Source organism: Notechis scutatus, chromosome 6 (genome assembly GCF_049901735.1).
Source record: "Notechis scutatus isolate UNSWTSFEM ecotype Mainland chromosome 6, rNotScu1.2, whole genome shotgun sequence".
Lineage (NCBI taxonomy): Eukaryota > Metazoa > Chordata > Lepidosauria > Squamata > Elapidae > Notechis > Notechis scutatus.
Genome location: NC_142014.1, coordinates 14,201,504 through 14,219,567, shown reverse-complemented (window position 1 = coordinate 14,219,567; position 18,064 = coordinate 14,201,504). Strand labels below are relative to the sequence as shown.

The 18,064-nt window shown below is 37.5% G+C and overlaps 1 protein-coding gene and 1 long non-coding RNA gene across 13 annotated transcripts in view; one reads left to right on the top strand and one right to left on the bottom strand.

The window, feature by feature from the left end:
- The window catches only part of PLXNB2 (plexin B2), a 357,594-nt gene that overhangs the window by 159,935 nt on the left and 179,595 nt on the right, over positions 1-18,064 (bottom strand). Inside the window, exon 1 of one of the 12 annotated variants that reach the window (XM_087969405.1) lies at positions 5,189-5,252. The exons of 8 other annotated variants lie outside the window; for them this stretch is intronic. The gene's annotated coding sequence lies outside the window, so the exon portion shown is untranslated. Of the gene's footprint in view, positions 1-2,780; positions 3,068-5,188; positions 5,253-18,064 lie in introns of those variants that run through there. 3 more of the 12 variants (XM_087969408.1, XM_087969406.1, XM_087969403.1) reach the window with 3 other exon arrangements.
- LOC148130126 (uncharacterized) overlaps positions 1-18,064 on the top strand; it is a 113,529-nt gene that overhangs the window by 79,386 nt on the left and 16,079 nt on the right. The window lies entirely within an intron of this gene.

Genomic DNA, 18,064 nt, shown 5'->3' with positions numbered 1-18,064 from the left:
CATGATGATTTTTACAAATATGCCAGTGAATCATTTTGGCGACCTCATTATGTTGTTTATAATTAGTTTGTGTGATCTCTTTATACAAGCTGAGTATATAGTCTACTATTTCTTCTGAATTTTGTGCAATCTGCATTTTAAATCATTTCACATTTTTTCCCTTCTGGCCTTGACTGCATTAATTTGAGTAGCTTGCTCTTTAGTAACCAAAATCGACCTTTCTGTTTCTATTTTAATGTTCCAGTTGTAAGTCACAGCCAGGTTTTATCTTTATCTACTTCCCCTTCAATTTTCTGTAGAAATTGACCATGTAATGAATGCTTTTGTTTGCCGGTATTCTGTTCATGTTGTCATTATATTATTTTCACATTCACTTTTTACTTCCCATTATATGTTATGCCATTGTTATTAATTTCTTGTACAGTGAGACAGATGTTTGGCATTTTTACCCCCTGTCCCAAGGACCTGGATAGGCAGATCTTGTTAAGATATTATCAAAGGCTGTAAGGTGTTCCAAGTAAAGTTGCCTTTTGCAATCGATTGCTGGTGATTTTTGTTAATGTTGGTGATGTTTAAGTGGTGCTCCAGATATTTTGATATTGCACCCAGTGCGCCTATTATTATTGATACTACTATTATTATTTATGTCCATAATCCTTCAAAGAGGATGGATAATGACTGATGGAAACTGAACATATTAGGAAAGGATCAGGCTGGGGAATGCTGCCTAGATATTTACTTTCTAATCCTTTGTAATTCTTTCAAACTTACTCTTAGTATAATATTTTTTACTAAGCTATTTTGTGGAAGAAAAAAAAAGACATGTTACATTTCTTCATCTCCTTATTTAGTAGCCATCACACATTACTACCAAAACAGGATATATTCCTCATTCTTTTGCCATAACCTTGTGGAATTCTGTCCAACAAAATGTATCCTTACCTTCTGCCTTAAGCATCTACTGCTTCCTTCTCTATTTATCTGTGAATTTATCCAACTACTATTTTCTTTTCTGGAAAAAAATATCTCACTTTTAACAGTTTGCTAACAGTACCTAAGATTTGCTTTTCACACAGAAGCTTTGAAATGGGTTTGCCATGTTGAATCTGACATTTCATGCTGCTGAAATGAATCACAATTATGAAGCAATTATTTTTAAATGTGTGATTGTGGTACCATAAAAGCTCTGTGGATAAGACCAATTTGAGGCGATATTTCTTTTACCTTCTCTGCCTTTTTCTGCACAGTTGGATATCCTATTACTTTTTATTGTGCTTAAAAATATTGCTTACTTGCTTATTCTTCCCAAGTTTCTGTATAATTGGTGAAAAGATGATAGAATAAACTACCTTGGAGGAGGGGAGACAATGGGAGCATACAGCCTGGACATGGCTATTTTGTAAAATGAAACAGGTTCTTTATACTATAAAGAAGTTTATAGGGCATTTCTGTGAGACACAGATCAAGTAAACGAAATTCTTTCTGACTTGGTAATATCTGTAACTCATCTTTACTTAGATATTTTGAGGAAGTTGCATACTGGGACTTATTCTGAAGTCTCCAAGTCCATACTGAAGTAAACCAATGTAAACAAAAGTAGTCTTCAGGTGGGGTTGTTTTTTTTTTTTAAAGGAAATACACATATATTTCCCTTCATAGGAAATTCAGAAATTTGAGATAGATTTTTAGGGATTTGAAACAGCTTTAGTAAGGTTACCACAGGCAATCCTTATCTCTTCTAAAAAGCAATATATTGAATCTTTCCATAGACTAACATGTAGGCTGGTAAAAGTATAAGTCACTGAAAAAGGCTGTTTGGTCTTTTTTTTTTCCCCCAGGAAAAAAACCCGAATTATTTAGAGACACAAAAGAATATTTGCTCTTGCATCAGTATTAGTGTTTGAAATGGCTCTAGTTGGGACTTAATATATTGTAGGACACAAACAATTTGTTAGTAACAGGGTTAGAAGGAGCTAGTAGGAGACCATAGTATAGATTTCAAGGTTCCTTGTTCCAAAATTGTTTGTAGATGTCTTTTAGATTTAATCAGAACTTCCACAATATTATAAAAGTATGCAAAACTTCAACTATAGTTACAAGAAGATACTTTGTAAGTCTTCTTTATGCCTCAATTGTTGTTATTTCATTCCTCATTATTGCTTCTAGGTACCACAAGGTCTGCAATCCACCCCCCCCCATTCCTCTTGTGACAAAATATAAAGATTTCACATCATAAAATCCAACCAATCCAAAATAAAAAAAAGTTATTCCCTTAAGGGAATCTCTAAAATCCACTTCATGAAGACACAAAAGTCTTGTTTTAAATTGTCAACTTTTGATTATTTGTACAACTTTTGACTTTTTGGAAAAAAGACAAAAACAACCAGATGTATGTATGAATAAATGTGTTTAGTACCACAGAAGTAACTGGGACAATATACTTACAAAGTTCATAGGTTGTTCCTTATGTTATGAAAGCACAAACTCCAATTTGCTTAAATTTTGATTTTTGATTTTTAGTACCTGACAGAGTACAACTTTTGACTTTTACTTTGTTCAGATTATTGTTTAAAATGTATTTCATAAATTAAATACTTCAGAAGAAATTTACTCAAAAGTGAAAAGCAAATTATTTTATATTATTCACACAGTGTGATGACAGAGCTTTCAGAAATCCATTAGGTATATAGACTAGTTTCTGATTTACCTCCTAGAATAGCAACAACCCTATCATGATCTTCCAAGTTTACATGCAAATACACAAGCCAGACTTTGTTTACCTTTTGCCCCCTTTTCCTGCTTCTTACCTCCATTAGACTATAGGTAACCAAAAACTCTCCCAGGGACAACGTCAAGGAAGCTTCAAATCTGCTGCATATATAATTTCTAAATGTTGCCATGGTGATCTCCAGACTGTTGAAATCAACTCAAAACTCAGAGCAAACTGGGGCAAAGGATATAAAGTGATACCTCTGAAATATATTAGTTTTTTAAAAAAACAAAGTAAGGGAGTAATGCTAAGGAAATGAATACCAGAGAACTGTTCTGATCAACTGCAGAACCAATGAGTGTTGCCAAAATATCCAGTGTACTTATCAAAAACAAAGATAGACAATCCGATGCCATTCAGATATGACTGGACTGTAGCTTTCCTAATTTCCAGTTAAATGATCTAACATTTCTGGAAAGCATAGCATTATCCCTCCTTGGTTTATACCACTGGATTTCCACACTTCTCCCAAGCAGTTCTAAAAGCTAGTCATTTAATAATCAGTTCCATCCAGTAAAGCGGCTGAGACTTACTCTTACAAGATTAAGACCATCTGGACAATACTAAGCAAATAAAGCAATTTCTTCATTTCTTTTATTTATACCTCATCTTTGAGGAATTGCAAGATAATGACAGGCCTGAAGCATCTAGGGAACTCCATGGCTATGTGGAGACTTGAAGTAGTGGTGTAATGTAAATTCCAATACAGAAAAGTTCCATTTATGGTCAGTTCCTAACTGGAGATCACTACAAAAGTCTACAGCTAGTCTTGCTTTTCACACATTCAACAAGAGTTGTAAAAAGGTCTTCCATGTCCTCAGGAATCCTAGATGACTGAGCTTCATAATAGCTGCATATTCCTTGGAGTCCCTCCATAACTTCAGTTAGCTGTATGATGACTGAAGAGACAGTTCAGTCATAAGATTCTGCATTTTTCTTCCTTTATTTAAATAATGCATAATGGGAGAACTAAGGCAAACTTTATTGCACTCTGCTACCCTTTTTGTGATCTTTGGAATTACAAAATTTGGAAAAGATTCTGTCATTTGCACTTATCAGTCAGAATACAATGGTCAAAGTTATTTCTTTTTCTTTTTCCAATTTGGAATACACCCACAACTCCAAACGAGTCAGCACAACCATAGGTGGGAATGTCTGCTCAGCAAACTGCAAATATCAACGTTGCCCTTTGGCTACTGTGTTTCCTTTGGTGTCATGAATTACAAATGTCATACATCACCCCTGTTGACAAATGACAAGTTAACATTTGTACATTAATTTGGAGGGAAAACTAATTTTATACATCTTTCAACTCACCATTGTAAGTCATAAAAAATAAAGACCTGGCAAAAATAGTCAGGAAGTGGAAAAGATGTTTAAAAAACTGGCATGTAGTCAGCTTTCACTGATCCCCTTTAATCTACACATGCACTGATATGAGTTAGGGGCAAGGGAAGAAGTATCCGCTGGTCTACTCTGACCCCCTGGTCTACTCTGACCCCCTTACGTTTGATATGGAGGATTTATGGTGTGTAGAACTGCGTATGTGTGAAGGATTTTTCAGGAATTTGGGATTTTAGGCATAAAGTCCATTAAATGCATGAAATAATGTGTGAAATGGGACCTAAACATCCAAATAAACCCATAAAATTTTAAATGATATTAAAAGACAAGATATTGTCTCTGAGCTTAAAAAGAATAAAATTTTCAGAAATGGAACACGCTGTCTAGTGTCAGAATAAATATTTTTGGTCAAGGTGGTCCAATTTTCTGTTCAATGTCACATACATGCACAGTAAATGCAGCATATCTCACACTGCATTTTTTTTTTAATGGAGGTGAGCGCAGTTATGTATATCTTAAAATGTGCTTTCTGAATGCCTTCAAATCTGATATGACAGGAATGAATGTTGTAGTTTCCTTAAGAATTGAGAATTGGCTTCCACAGTTGAGATGCTTTAGAATCAAGCGCTTCTAAAGTTTATGTGAAAAAGCAACCCCTTCTTCCCATTTCTCAAGAAGTTCAGAATTATGCTAGTTATTAGATTCTGTTTCTGTCCCAAAGGAGACGTTCGGATACGAGCAGAGCAAGGTTAGTCAAAGTAAGCATATTTACCGATCTAATTTCTGTAAAAATTCGCTGCAAACTTAAGGATGCAAATATTCCAGAAATATTTCCAGATCTCTCATAGAGTATCCACTTCGTCCCAGTATATTCACAATGCCCCAATGTTTGAGGAAAGAGCAACAATTCTATTTTGCCTACTCCTTTCCACACTGTTCTCAACTTTGCTTGCAAATGAGGTTTTGTAGCCACATCTTTAAATTTTCAGGGAGGAGGCAGAGTTTATTTATATTTGTAATAAAAGTCATTCTAAATCTTTTTGGTTACTAAAGTACATAAAAATGGAGTCATACCTGTTTCTTCTGCATTAATAGAGCTTTTTAACTTTCAGCCCAATTAGTCACTGCATGACTACAGTCAGTATTTTAGTTAGTTTCACCTTTGCACTTTCTGTACAAAGCCCTTATGTGTCTTTCACAACATAATGAGATTACACTGCTTACCCATTTTACATTCTGTTGCCACGGTCGATATTGAGAATAGCTATGACTAGGAATTGTGTCGCATAGAACTCATTTTATGGTCAAATACTCATAAGGTTTCTTCTTGTCTATAACATAACATGTTCTATTTTTTTGTGCACAGAATAAGCCATGTCATAAAGCTAATATACCCTTACAATTATTCTTTGAACCATTTTCTCTCTGTATTCAGGCTTTTTAACCTACTTGCAAGTTAACTACCTCTGGTTTCCTATGAATTAGACAATTATTTACATATTATTGATTAACAAAAATCTTCTAATATGTTTTAAATGAACCAAAAATAACATATTGTTTCATTTAGAAATTCTAACATAGTATTTTGACTTGATAGGCAATGCAATAATATTCTCTAGACATGAATATTCACCGTTCTATTAAAGCAGGGGTCCCAGGGGTGGGATTCTACTGGTTTGGGTGAACCAGATGTTAAATTTGCATCTGGTTCACCAAATCGGTATTTGAACTGACCGGCTGGCCCCACCCACCTCACCTCTCCCCTTCCAGGAGTCTCCCATTTTCTATGCAGGTAAGTGCAGGGTCCACACGGAGGCTCTGGGAGGGCGAAAAATGGGCCTCCCGGAAGTACCAGAAACGGGCCTGTTTCCTGCTTCCGGAGGTCCTCCAGAGCTCAGGGGAGGCCATTTTCACCCTCCCAGAGGCCTGAGGGAAACCTCCAGACCCTTGCTAAGACGAAAAATGACCCTCCCGGAAGTTCCAGTAGGCCACGCCCATCATGGCCATGCCCACCAAGCAACTGGGTAGTGAACTGGTTGCTGGGATTTTTCAATCCCATCCCTGAGGGGTCCCCAACCGACCCCCGGTCTATGGCCCATTCAGAACCGGGTCACAGATGTAATGCGTGAGCGTGTATGAAGCTGCATTTGTGAAAGTGGTGCATTCATACACCATACCTCTCTGCCACCCTGCCACTACTTCCACTGAGCCTCTGAGCTGGAAAGATTAGACACCACTGTATTAAGGAGTAAGATCAAGCCATCTTCTATATTTTGAACAAACAATATGAGGAGTGGATTTTCTTAAATTCTGTCAGCCATCTTATCAAGCTGGCATGTATTTTTCACAGTAGATCTTTTTGAAACAATATATTTCTGAAATGGAAGAACTGCCACTATTTCAGCCCTTCTCACAAGGACCTCAGTCATATATGCCACTTTATATTTTGCATTACCCAAAGCTGTAGCAGGGATATGCTAAGAAGGATAGAAAAAGACAGGAATAATATTATGGCAGTTACTTTCTTGTATCTTTCTGAAATGATGGTTTATTTATAAAAATGTTCAACAGCCTTTAAGATATTGTAGAAGTTGTGAAGGGAAAGATAATTCTTGGCAGCTGTACTTAACAGCTTTAATACAGTCCTCATTATGTGATATAAAATAAGTACCCAATCATATAAATGTAACAGGAATTCCCTCCTCCCACAAAATCATTGGGTAATCTAATTTACGGGATTCCATTACAAATATAAATTCTAAAGTAATTTGCACTTAACTAATTTGCAATTTATAGCAATTTACACATCACTCAGGTACATTCATTTTCCAGTGTAAGGCAAATGGAATAAAAACGTAACAAGCCCCAAAAGACTCAGCCACAATATCTCCTGTGTGCACTACATATTTCATTTTTGGCATCTGTGTTACTTTACATTCCAAAGCAGCAGAGTAAAGGTATAATGTAACATTCTCTCACCTGGTGTTCTTCAGATGTGTCAAGCAACAATTCCCAATAAGCACCAAGAACAGAAAGCTGGAATCCAGGGAAAAGATGCCCCTTAAATCATTGGGTCATGCCAAGCAACAGATCAAAGCTCTGACTTTTAACTGGTACTAATCAGTGTATTGCTTTCTTTAAGCTATTGAAAATTATGTTTAGGATATTGTACATCACCTGCTTATCACAAAAGGTGCAAATAAAACATTGATCAAGGGTACAGTCTACTGTTAATTGATACATTAAAAAAAAAGCAATAACATTGAGATGACTTCTATCTGCTTGCCATGATTTGAACTTCAGCGGACACTGACGGTACTCTAAATATTGTATGCTATCAAAACTAAATTAGGGGACTGGAGACTAAAACTTATGAAGAACGGTTACATGAACTGGGCATGCTAGTATAGTGGAGAGAAAGACCAGGGGATACATGATAGCAGTCTTCCAATATTTGATGGGCTGCCACAGAGAGAAAGGGGTCAAGCTATTTTTTAAAGCGCCTGTAGGCCAGACAAGGAATAATGGATGGAAACTGAACAAGGAAAGATTTAACCTGGAAATAAGGAGAAACTTTCTGACAGTGAGAACAATCAACCAATGGAACAGCTTGCCCTCGGAAGTTGTGGGAGTGCCATCACTTGAGACTTTCAAGAAGAGATTGGACTGCCATTTGTCAGAAATGGTGTAGGGTCTCCCGCTTGGGCGGGGGGTTGGATTATCTGATTATCTGTTATTTGTTATCTAATAAAATGAGTGACTCACTTGTATGATCTGTTTCACATTATATTTAGCTATTTTTAGACTTAGGGTTAGAATTATAGGGGATGCACATATTACAAATTTATATATTAAAAAACAAAACAAAATAATCTCATTCTCTTTATAGACTAACCCTAACCCTACTATTTCTTACAGTGATGCAAAACTCTTTGCAAAGCAGTTGTATATTTTTGATGCAAAGTTTATATAAATGCAGGGAAGAGCAACTAAATAAATAAAGTAATCCTTCAAATATAAAACCAAAAAGGAATGAGAATACTTATGAAATCCTTGTAGGATGGACCCTGTGTACTTTAAAAGAATTGGCTTTGTAATAAAAGGAGTTTTGGAATTACTTCCAGTCCTTTACGGCAGAAGACTGCCTCAACAAGACAAAAGACAAGGGGAAAAGAAAAAGTATAGATAAAACATGCCAAATAGTAGAACAAACTACACTGCAGAAAACACAGAAAAATAGAGAAAGACCTGAACGCTGAAGATTTAATTTGTTTTTCATATGAGCATTTTGTATTACAAAAACAATTTCTACTTATCATAAAGTTCACCTTTCATGTCTAAAACAAAAGGCAATCTTGCTGACTACTTTTAGCAGTCCTATGGCAAATTTACCTCTTTCATCTTTTGGAAAAATCATGCATCTTGCAGCTAAACATAAAGATACCCAACCAACATTAGCATAGTCTAACTTGCAGTGGTGTACACTGTTTTCCAGACAAGTGTCTGAACAGTCAGTCATAACTGTTTTCATTTAAAGGAAACGTATAAGATAGTCCTAACTGCATACAAATATTGCTGTAATTATTTTCTAATTATGTAAGAAATATATTTTTCATTACAGCAAAAGCTTACATCTTTTTAAAAAAGCAGCCTTTGCTGTCATAACTGAGCAAATAAAACAAAACATTTACATTAGTGGTGACCCAGAAATCTACTGTAATTGTTTGAGAAAGCCACCTGCTTCCTTTTCCAATAGCAAGCAACATTATTTAACATACATTAAAAACAGTTTTACAGTTGGGATAAATGAAAATAATTGCAAATTTGAGATTCTGTAGTTTTTACTACACAAAATGCAAATGTTGTGTAAAGGCTTTGATCATCCCATCTCACGATAGTAAACGATATGATCCAATTCAGAAAACATTAAAAGTAAACTCATTGCCTGGACAAATGTGATGTGCAATACTCAACTAAACTCCACTGGGAAAACCAGTTACCAGATACTATTATGTGGACTGATTGCTTTCGTGGTGTGGAGACAATAACATGGTCCTCAACACCAATAAGACCAATGAGTTTATAGTGGACTATAGAAGGAACAGATCAGACATCCAGCCCTTGATTATCAATGGGGGCCAAGTGGAGCAAGTGGCCAGTTTTAAGTTTCTGGGTATTACCATAAAAGAAGACCTGACCCGGGGTGTCCACATTGCAGCCCTGGTCAAAAGGGCCCAGCAGAGATTATACTACCTGAGACTTCTCAGAAAACAACAACTGAATGAAAAACTGCTGGTGACCTTCTACCACTGCACCATAGGGAGCATTTTAACATACTGCATCTCTGTATGGTTTGCCAATTGCACAGTGGCAGATAGGAAAGCACTCTAGAAGGTTAATGTCATTGCCCAGAAGATCATGGGTTGCCCTCTCCCCTCTTTGGAAGAGCTTTATAGCTCCCGCTGCCTTAAGAAAGTTCAAAACATTCTCAAAGATCCATCTCATCCTGGGCACCCTTTTTTTGAACTATTACCATCTGGCAGACGGTACAGGATAATAAAAACAAGGACAAATAGGATGAAAAACAGCTTCTATCCCAGGACAGTAGCTCTTTTTCTACTATATAGTGCAGTGTTGATGCGGTGTCGGGGGTTTTCAATTCAACGTGTGGAGTGTGAAGGATATGTGTTTGTGTTTATTTTCATGGTCATGATATGCACTGAAGATGGTGTTTGATTTCGTTGTATGAGGTGCAATGACAATAAAGTAAACTAACTATTACTAATTTGTAAGTAATAATGTTAATAACTTACAATTCATTTAATACTAAACAAGCAGCTTTGGTCTCTCCCAATTCAAGTGTCCTCCATGTGCTTTGGACTCCATTTCCATAAATCTGGCAATACCCACTTGCTAATTTTCAACTGGGATGTGTAGTTTTACACCTCTGGAGACTATTAGAAAGACAGACTGATGGACACTAACCAAAGGAACTAGATTAAAATATGAAGCCAGATGTAGAAAAAAATTGCACATGATAATATTTGTTTATAATAGACTTGCTGTTTAAACAGACATCCTTATTACACAAATGCAGCAGATAAATAGCAAGTTGGCATTTAGAAGCCACCAACTCAATTTAAACAGAAAGCTGCACCAATTGTAAAGTCCCTTCACATAACCAGCTTTAGATTTAAATGAGGCCTTGACTGAAATTATTTCTACAGCTGTAACTACAGTTTTGAGCTCTTGCTGTTGAGCGTCAAAGCAGAATTGGAGCTTCCATTTTTTAAACCTAAAACCATATAAAAATCACAGAATCACAGAGCTGGAATGGACATTTATGCCATCGCATTCAGTTTAATCCCCTACTCAATGCTGGAATCCAAATTAAAACATCTCTGACAGATGAATTGTTTATACATCAATGAATAGTTGCCATTAATTTCTGTTAGGAAAAGTAGAATGTTGTAGATAGCAACATACCATAGTCAAATGTATGTCACACTGGCTTGAGATCAGAAGCTCAATGACATTCTGGTATAAACTATAAAGGATAGCAAAATTTCATATCTAGCTTTAACAAAGATACAAAGGCCACACTAAGGGAGCCCAACAAAATCTTTTTGAAGTCAATTTTTTTCCGTTTTATGGGGGGTAATGCTCTTTGCTGAAATACACATTTATTCCTGGTGTTCTATGTTCTCTGAAAAAGAAGCTAAAGACAGTCATGTAATGCCAAGCATACTATGGGGAGGAAATGTGATTCCCTTTCAGAAATGAGATCAGGTGACAATTCCTACTTGGAAAGCAACATCAATGCACCTTTAGAGAACTACATTTAATGAGCTACTACAAGCCATTGGAGTCAACTGCATACCGAACAGGTCCAATTAACTAATGAACATCACAACTCATTAGATCTACTGAAAGCTCTGTTGACAAACTGAATGCAAGAAGGAACTACTTTCACTTAGTTGGATTGTGCTGACAATGCAACCGAGCTTTGCAAAGAAATCAGACAGCATAGCAAGGCTGCCAGGTAGCTGCAATGAAAGGAAGAGTGTGAAGAAAATAAACAACCTAAATTACCTGTCAATATATTTATTTGGTCTTGTAACTTCAAGCACTTCTATCCACATGTCACTGTCTAAAAACTTCAAAGGATTTTCATTTATAGAACCTGTCTATCTTCGTAGAAATCAAATCTTGCTATTGTACCTACCAAGGGGAATACACACAGAGAGAGAGAGAGAGAGAGAGAACACACAGAAAGCAGCACACAAAAACAAATAAAACTGACAAACACCAAACTTCAGGAATGTAAGCTTTAACACAGAAAAGGAATAAAAAGCTCTCCCGAGTTTTGAGATCTGATCCTTTACATTCATCCTGATTAAACAGCAATATTTTAAGAAAGTAAACCGCCTATAAGGAAATAAATGCCATCTGTCATTAGCACTGTATTAAGATATGTCCTCTCTGAATACAATCACACTTTTACAAAGCTAGGAGAGTCGAAAATGTCCATGGTAATATTTTTGAGGGACAAAGGAATGATTATTCTGAGATGCAGCAGTATCCATATGCAGATCACTCACGCTCTTTTCAATGCCAGGAAATATCTATCCATAGAAAGAATTATAGATTCAGAAAATGCAACATAAAACCACAACCCGCATAATTCTGGATTAGATAGTTATGAAAGACAATGCTACCTCCAATGCCACAACACATCATTACATTTATACTGAGATTAATTAAACAGTTGCCAACAAACCAGTCTCAACTTTATGTCCGCTAAATTAATGAAAATAATGCCAAACTTATTGCTACAAATCAGCAGTAAGTAATCAACCTATTTTTTTAATAAAAGGTATTACAGCATTTAAAAATTCATATGATGGAAAAATGCTGTTTTCTGTCTACAGCAGGGGTGTCAAACTGGTGGCCCAATCGGCCGGATGTGTCATGGGCTGGCCATGCCCACCCCAGCTCTGCGAAGGGGGAAAACGTCATGAAAGTCACGTGAAGGCAACGTGACTCCACGAGTTTGACACCCATGGTCTACAGGGTTAAACTTGTAAATATGAAAAACACTGATTACTATATAACCAAATAGTTATGAAAAAATGCTGGATCATTTATTTATATCCTTTCTTTATTATTTTTATGAATAAATTAAAGTGGCAAACGTATAAAATTCTCTTTTGTCTTCCTATTTTTCCCGGAACAGCAACAATCAAGTTGAGTTGGGCTGAGACAGAATTCCTGGCCTAAAGTCACCCAGTTACTTTTTCATGGCTAAGACAAGACAACAACTCAACAGGTTCCTGGTTTCTAGCCTGATACTTAACTACCAGTGGCTTTTTATGACTAAAGTTGCTCTCATTTTCAGTCATGTGGCTGAAACTTACTAAATCTATCTACAGAGCATGAAACTCATGAAAGGAAATCCAATGTATCATTGCTAGGAGGGGAAAATCCAATTTATTTGTGAAGTTCAACATAATTTGATATTAGCCAACACTACAATTCATCAACACGCATAGCTCTCTGAGAAACAAAATTGTTTTCTATATTAAAGTGTTTGAGCACAAACATTTACTGTTGTTATTCTGTCCACTGAAAGTCACTGCCCTACTACTCTCCCACGGCTTGACAGAGCTTGTACAACATAAGTCATTTTAGCATGTTGTGGGAATGAAACTGGTTATGACTTATATAACCTCTTACATTTTGTAATATTTAACAAAAGAATCAGGAGAGCAGTATGAAATATTTGGGGAATATACACCTATTCAGAACTCATCACAGAATTGTTAAAATTAATTAAAATTAATTAAAAGATTTTCAAAAAGCTGAATTTTAATGACAGGTTTTGTGCAGACATGACCCATGATGGTTTTGTTTAGTGGTCCAGTTGAAGGATTAGAAAATCTTTTGTGTAGTTTGTCAACAATGTAATGGACATATTTTCACATACTTTATGTCTAGTGCTTTGGGGTATAAAAGTATTTTATTTGAGCCAGTTCTAGGATTTTCATTATTTGTGTCATAAGGTAAAATGTTATGGCTGCGTTTAAAAGCAAAACATGAACAAAATCTATTATAGCCTATAGAACAGGGGTGTCAAACTCAAGGCCCACAGGCCAGATCCAGCCCACTGCTTAGATCTGGCCCACAGGCCCACCATGGAAACAGTGAAGGACCGATCCATAGCGCCTCTGCCAGTGAAAATGGAGTCCAGATGGGCCACGGGCAGCCTCCTGGACTCCGTTTTCACTGGCAGAGGGCTGCAGGAGGCTGTTGCAGCCAAAAACAGAGCCTCGATGAGTGACCTTGAGCTGGCCATGCCCCCTGGCCCCCCACGAGGTCAAATACAACCCTGATGTGGCCCTCAATGAAATCGAGTTTGACACCCCTGCTATAGAATAATAAGTTTTATTACAGTATATAATAGTAAAACTAAATAACAACAGACCTTTTCTCAACTTATTTAAGCAAATTATGCAAACCTAAGATATTAATAGATGAAGATATGATAAAAAAATAGAGAATATACAAGGCACAACTAAAAAGGCTAGTGTGGGGAAATTTGAAGTCAACTTTTCTTTCAGTAATATTAGTTGAGTGGGTAGAACATATTGACATATTTATCTGGCTGAATCAAGCATTCCATTTTTTGCTGTATCTAAAAAGAAACTCAATTTTGGGTGTAATGTTGGCTCTTCGTTATGAAAGTCCATGCTTTTTCTCTGCCTGCCATAAAATCACAGTAACTCTATAAATCAAATCCTCTTCCAATTCTAGAGAACTTCACGTTTTCTTGCTAGCAATAATTGCACTGCAGTTTGCTATTACTGCTGTCCAACAATTTGGTCATTTGGGAGTCTTAAGGTGACTTCTCCAAAGTGGACTGTACCAGCTTAATGCTTTCCACTACGAACTCAATTACTGCATCAATTTCTCTGAATTGAAGGCAACGACAATCTTCAACAGGTATTTTTTTTAAAATCCCGTAATGTAGGGCTCATGTAGAAAATCTGATTTGCCTCCAAATCCCATCACACATGGTAGTGTAACCCTTCATGAATGGAGGCAAATATATGTGTCCGATGACAAAGTTGCAGGATTCAATCTGAGTTGGTCATGGAGACCAGAGTTGTCGTCCTCCAAACTTTCAGACTTATGCTGTAACCCAGTGATCCCCAACCTTTTTGACGCCGCGGCCCGGTACCGGCATTAGCTGGGCGCCGCGGCCCGGTACCGGCATCAACTGGGCGCCGCCATCTTTTTGACGAAAAAGTGCTTCCGGTGACCTCACCGGAAGCACTTTTTCGTCAAAAAGATGGCGGCGCTTAGCGCTCCGGTGAGCTTTTTCGGTAGAAATGGCTTTCTACCCGAAAAGCTCACCGAAGCGCATGCCGCCATCTTTTGATGAAAAGTGCTTCCGTGAGCTTTCTACCCGAAAAGCTCACCGGAAGCACTTTTTACCAAAAAGATGGCGGCGCCCAGCAACCAGCGGCCCGGTAAGACTTGTTCCGCGGACCGGTACCGGTCCACGGACCGGCGGTTGGGGACCCCTGCTGTAACCCATCTTCAGATAATTTCTTTCTCTCCAGAATGTGCGCACAGGGCTGTTCCATGTATAATATTTATGTGGTGCCTGTTTGTGTGCAGGCACCACATAAATACAACACACAGAATAGCCTAGTACGCACATTCCCTGAGGATGGATTCCAGCACATGTCTGAAAACTTGGAAGACTAAAACTCTGGTTCCCATGATCGATTCAGATTGGATCCTGAAGTGTAACCTTTACTGCACGCTATAATTTTCTTTATCTGGGTTTTTGGTTCTGGCTTTAATTAAGCTAATACTATTCAGCACAAGAATTTGGTTATCGTGAGATGTAAGTAAAATTTTCTGATTAGATATTTTAAAAAATACCAAGTGCTGTTAAACACATTTTCCTTCTAACTGTACCATCACAGATTAGCAAGAGAAACGTTTTGTTACAAAGAAGGAAATCCAAATAGGCAGGGATCAAATGTCTAAGCATACTACTTAATGCTTTTACTTATTAGCTAAAGATCCTAACTCAAATTTTATTTCACTGCAAACAAAGTGCAGTTTAATTAAGTTTCTTGCAGAAATGCCACAACCAAAAACCTGTGTTTATTATTGTACACATAACTGTGATACTGACAGAATTAAGGGAATTTTAGATGTGTCCTACTAATTAGTAGTTATTATTTCCAAGAAAGAATGTCTAAAACATGATATTGACTAAAAGAACCACTATCGTTCTAATAAACCAGAGAAGAGAAGCTTTGAATTGGCCTATTCAAAGACCTGGCAGAAAACATATTACAACCCTGCTGTATAACTATTGCAAGTCAAGCCATTCCAAAAGCACTTGTTTATCACAAGAGTATTCAGCAACACTCCTTTTTCAAAAGAGATTTTCTTTTGTTAGAAAAAATAATGTTAAATCTCTGCAGGTTCTTTTTTTTACAACATAAGGCACACCTATTTTTGTTGTGACTCATCATGAGCACAGCCCTGGATATGTTAAGCCTCTGGAAGCCTTTGTCTGAAATCTAGTAACCCTGGTAGATTTAAGTAATCATTACTCTTTCTTACTTTGCACTGCTGTCTATTGGCAGGGTTAGCTAGTCTGGTTAGCTAGCCCAGGGGTGTCAAACTCAAGGCCCGCAGGCCAAATCCGGCCCACTGGGTGCAGAGATCTGGCCATAAGGCTGCCTTGGAAATAGCAAAGTACTGGCCCACAGTGCCGCTGCCAGCAAAAATGGAGCTCGGGAGAGCCACATGCAGCTCTCCCAGATTCTATTTTCACTGGCAGAGAACTGGAGGAGGATCCCCCAGCCTTGGCCGGGCCACCACAGGTGCCCCCTGACATGAGTGACATCAAGCTGGCCATGCCCACTCCAGCCATGACCATCTGGTCCCCTGAGGTCAAACACAACTCTGATGTGGCCCTTAATGAAATTGAGTTTGACACCCCTGCCCTAGCCCCATCTTTCTTCTGTACTGCGTCAGGGCCACAATCACAGTTTCTTTCCCTGATCTCTTAGTAGTATTCCTAATCCAGAGATCACTTTATGCTATTATAAACCATCTGCCGAGTGCAAGGCCTATTTTCAAAACTCTTCTATGACGTTGGGCAGAAAAAAAGAAACAATTCTAAATGATTTTCTGGCTTTGAGAAACTGCTCTATAAGACCTCAAACACACAGGGATTATTGACTAGTCTAAGATTTAGGGCTCCTTTTTTCTCAACATAACCAAGCCTTTCATTCAGAATTATTTATTTCTTTTTGGCCTTTAAAAAGAACTGTGCTGGAAATTGCTAAACAGGCTTCAGCAACTGGAGTACTATGATTCAGAAGTAGCCAGCATTAAGGATGTCATTTTAAATGCTACACAAGTTAAGCCAAAGTAAAGGTTTTATACTTCCTTTCTCTGGAACAGGTGATGTTTTTTCTCGAGTTCCTACATTTCTCTTCTCTACCATTTCCTTCCTTTCTTTTCTGTTTGAATTAGGATACTTGGTATCAGTGCCAGACAACTTATGTGAATGATTGTATTACAGAGTTTACATTCTTTTCTATAACGTGACTCAAACCGCCCTTAACCTTTTATTGTTGCATAGGTGTGCACTTTAATCATTACATAAAATTTGTGTAATTGCTTCCTTGTTTGGAATAGTTATAAGCAAACTATTATATCAACTACAAACTACCTTATTTGTGAATTCCTAGCAGTGAAATGAAGACACACACCTGCTGTTTGCATGGCACATCTAAGTAAAATTGTGTCTTCTTCTGGTTTCTAACATATGAAAGAACGCGTATGTGTATGAACAGAGAATACCATTTATTTGTGTGGTTTACCCCCATCTATAAATGGGCTACAAATAGGAAATGAGGGAGGGAAGAAAGGGACACTTAAGGACAATGTATAATGAAAGAAAGTGGGGGACTCTCTAATTTATAGGGCATAACATGGTGAAAATGTGATAAAGCACAAATAATGGGTAAAATGAGGGCTAGAGACAGCTAAATCAAAAACCATCTTACTGATGGGAAAAAGTAGATAACAGAGCAGCATAGTGAAGTGGCAGCTTACTAAGAACAAGTTGACAATTGAGATGTTGTATTATACTTTTTGGGAAGGCAGAAAGAAGCTTTGAAGAAAACACGAAGTTTTGCAGATAGAGCAGGTTATGTGAACCTGGAAAGGCTGAAGATCGTATTAGTAAGACAAATATGTATGTATGTATGTATGTATGTGTGTGTGTGTGTGTATATATATATGTGTGTGTGTGTGTGTGTGTGTGTGTGTATCTTTGGTTATTCGGGTTTTCTCCTGCGTAAGATTGGAAGTATCTAGGCAACGTTTCGATGAAGTCTCATTCATCATCTTCAGGCTTGTGTCTTCGGCTCTGTGCTTCTCAGAGTAATGTGAGCTTGCAGCTGCTTCTTCCTTTTAACTGCTAGTGGGGGTGTGACTTGTGAGCTGCAAGCTCACATTACTCTGAGAAGCACAGAGCCGAAGACACAAGCCTGAAGATGATGAATGAGACTTCATCGAAACGTTGCCTAGATACTTCCAATCTTACGCGGGAGAAAACCCGAATAACCAAAGATACACATACAAATACCCACGAGAACCTCAGAAAACACACACACACACACACACACACACACACACACATATGTGTGTGTGTGTGTGTGTGTGTGTGTTCTTAAGTTTTCGCGGGTATTTATATGTATGGTATTCAGCATTGTTCGGGTATTTTCCCACGTCATTATAGTTGTGCTTTTAAAGTTGTCGAAATGTTGCTACAACTTTAAAAGCACAACTATAATGACGTGGGAAAATACCCGAACAATGCTGAATACCATACGTACGTATGAATGA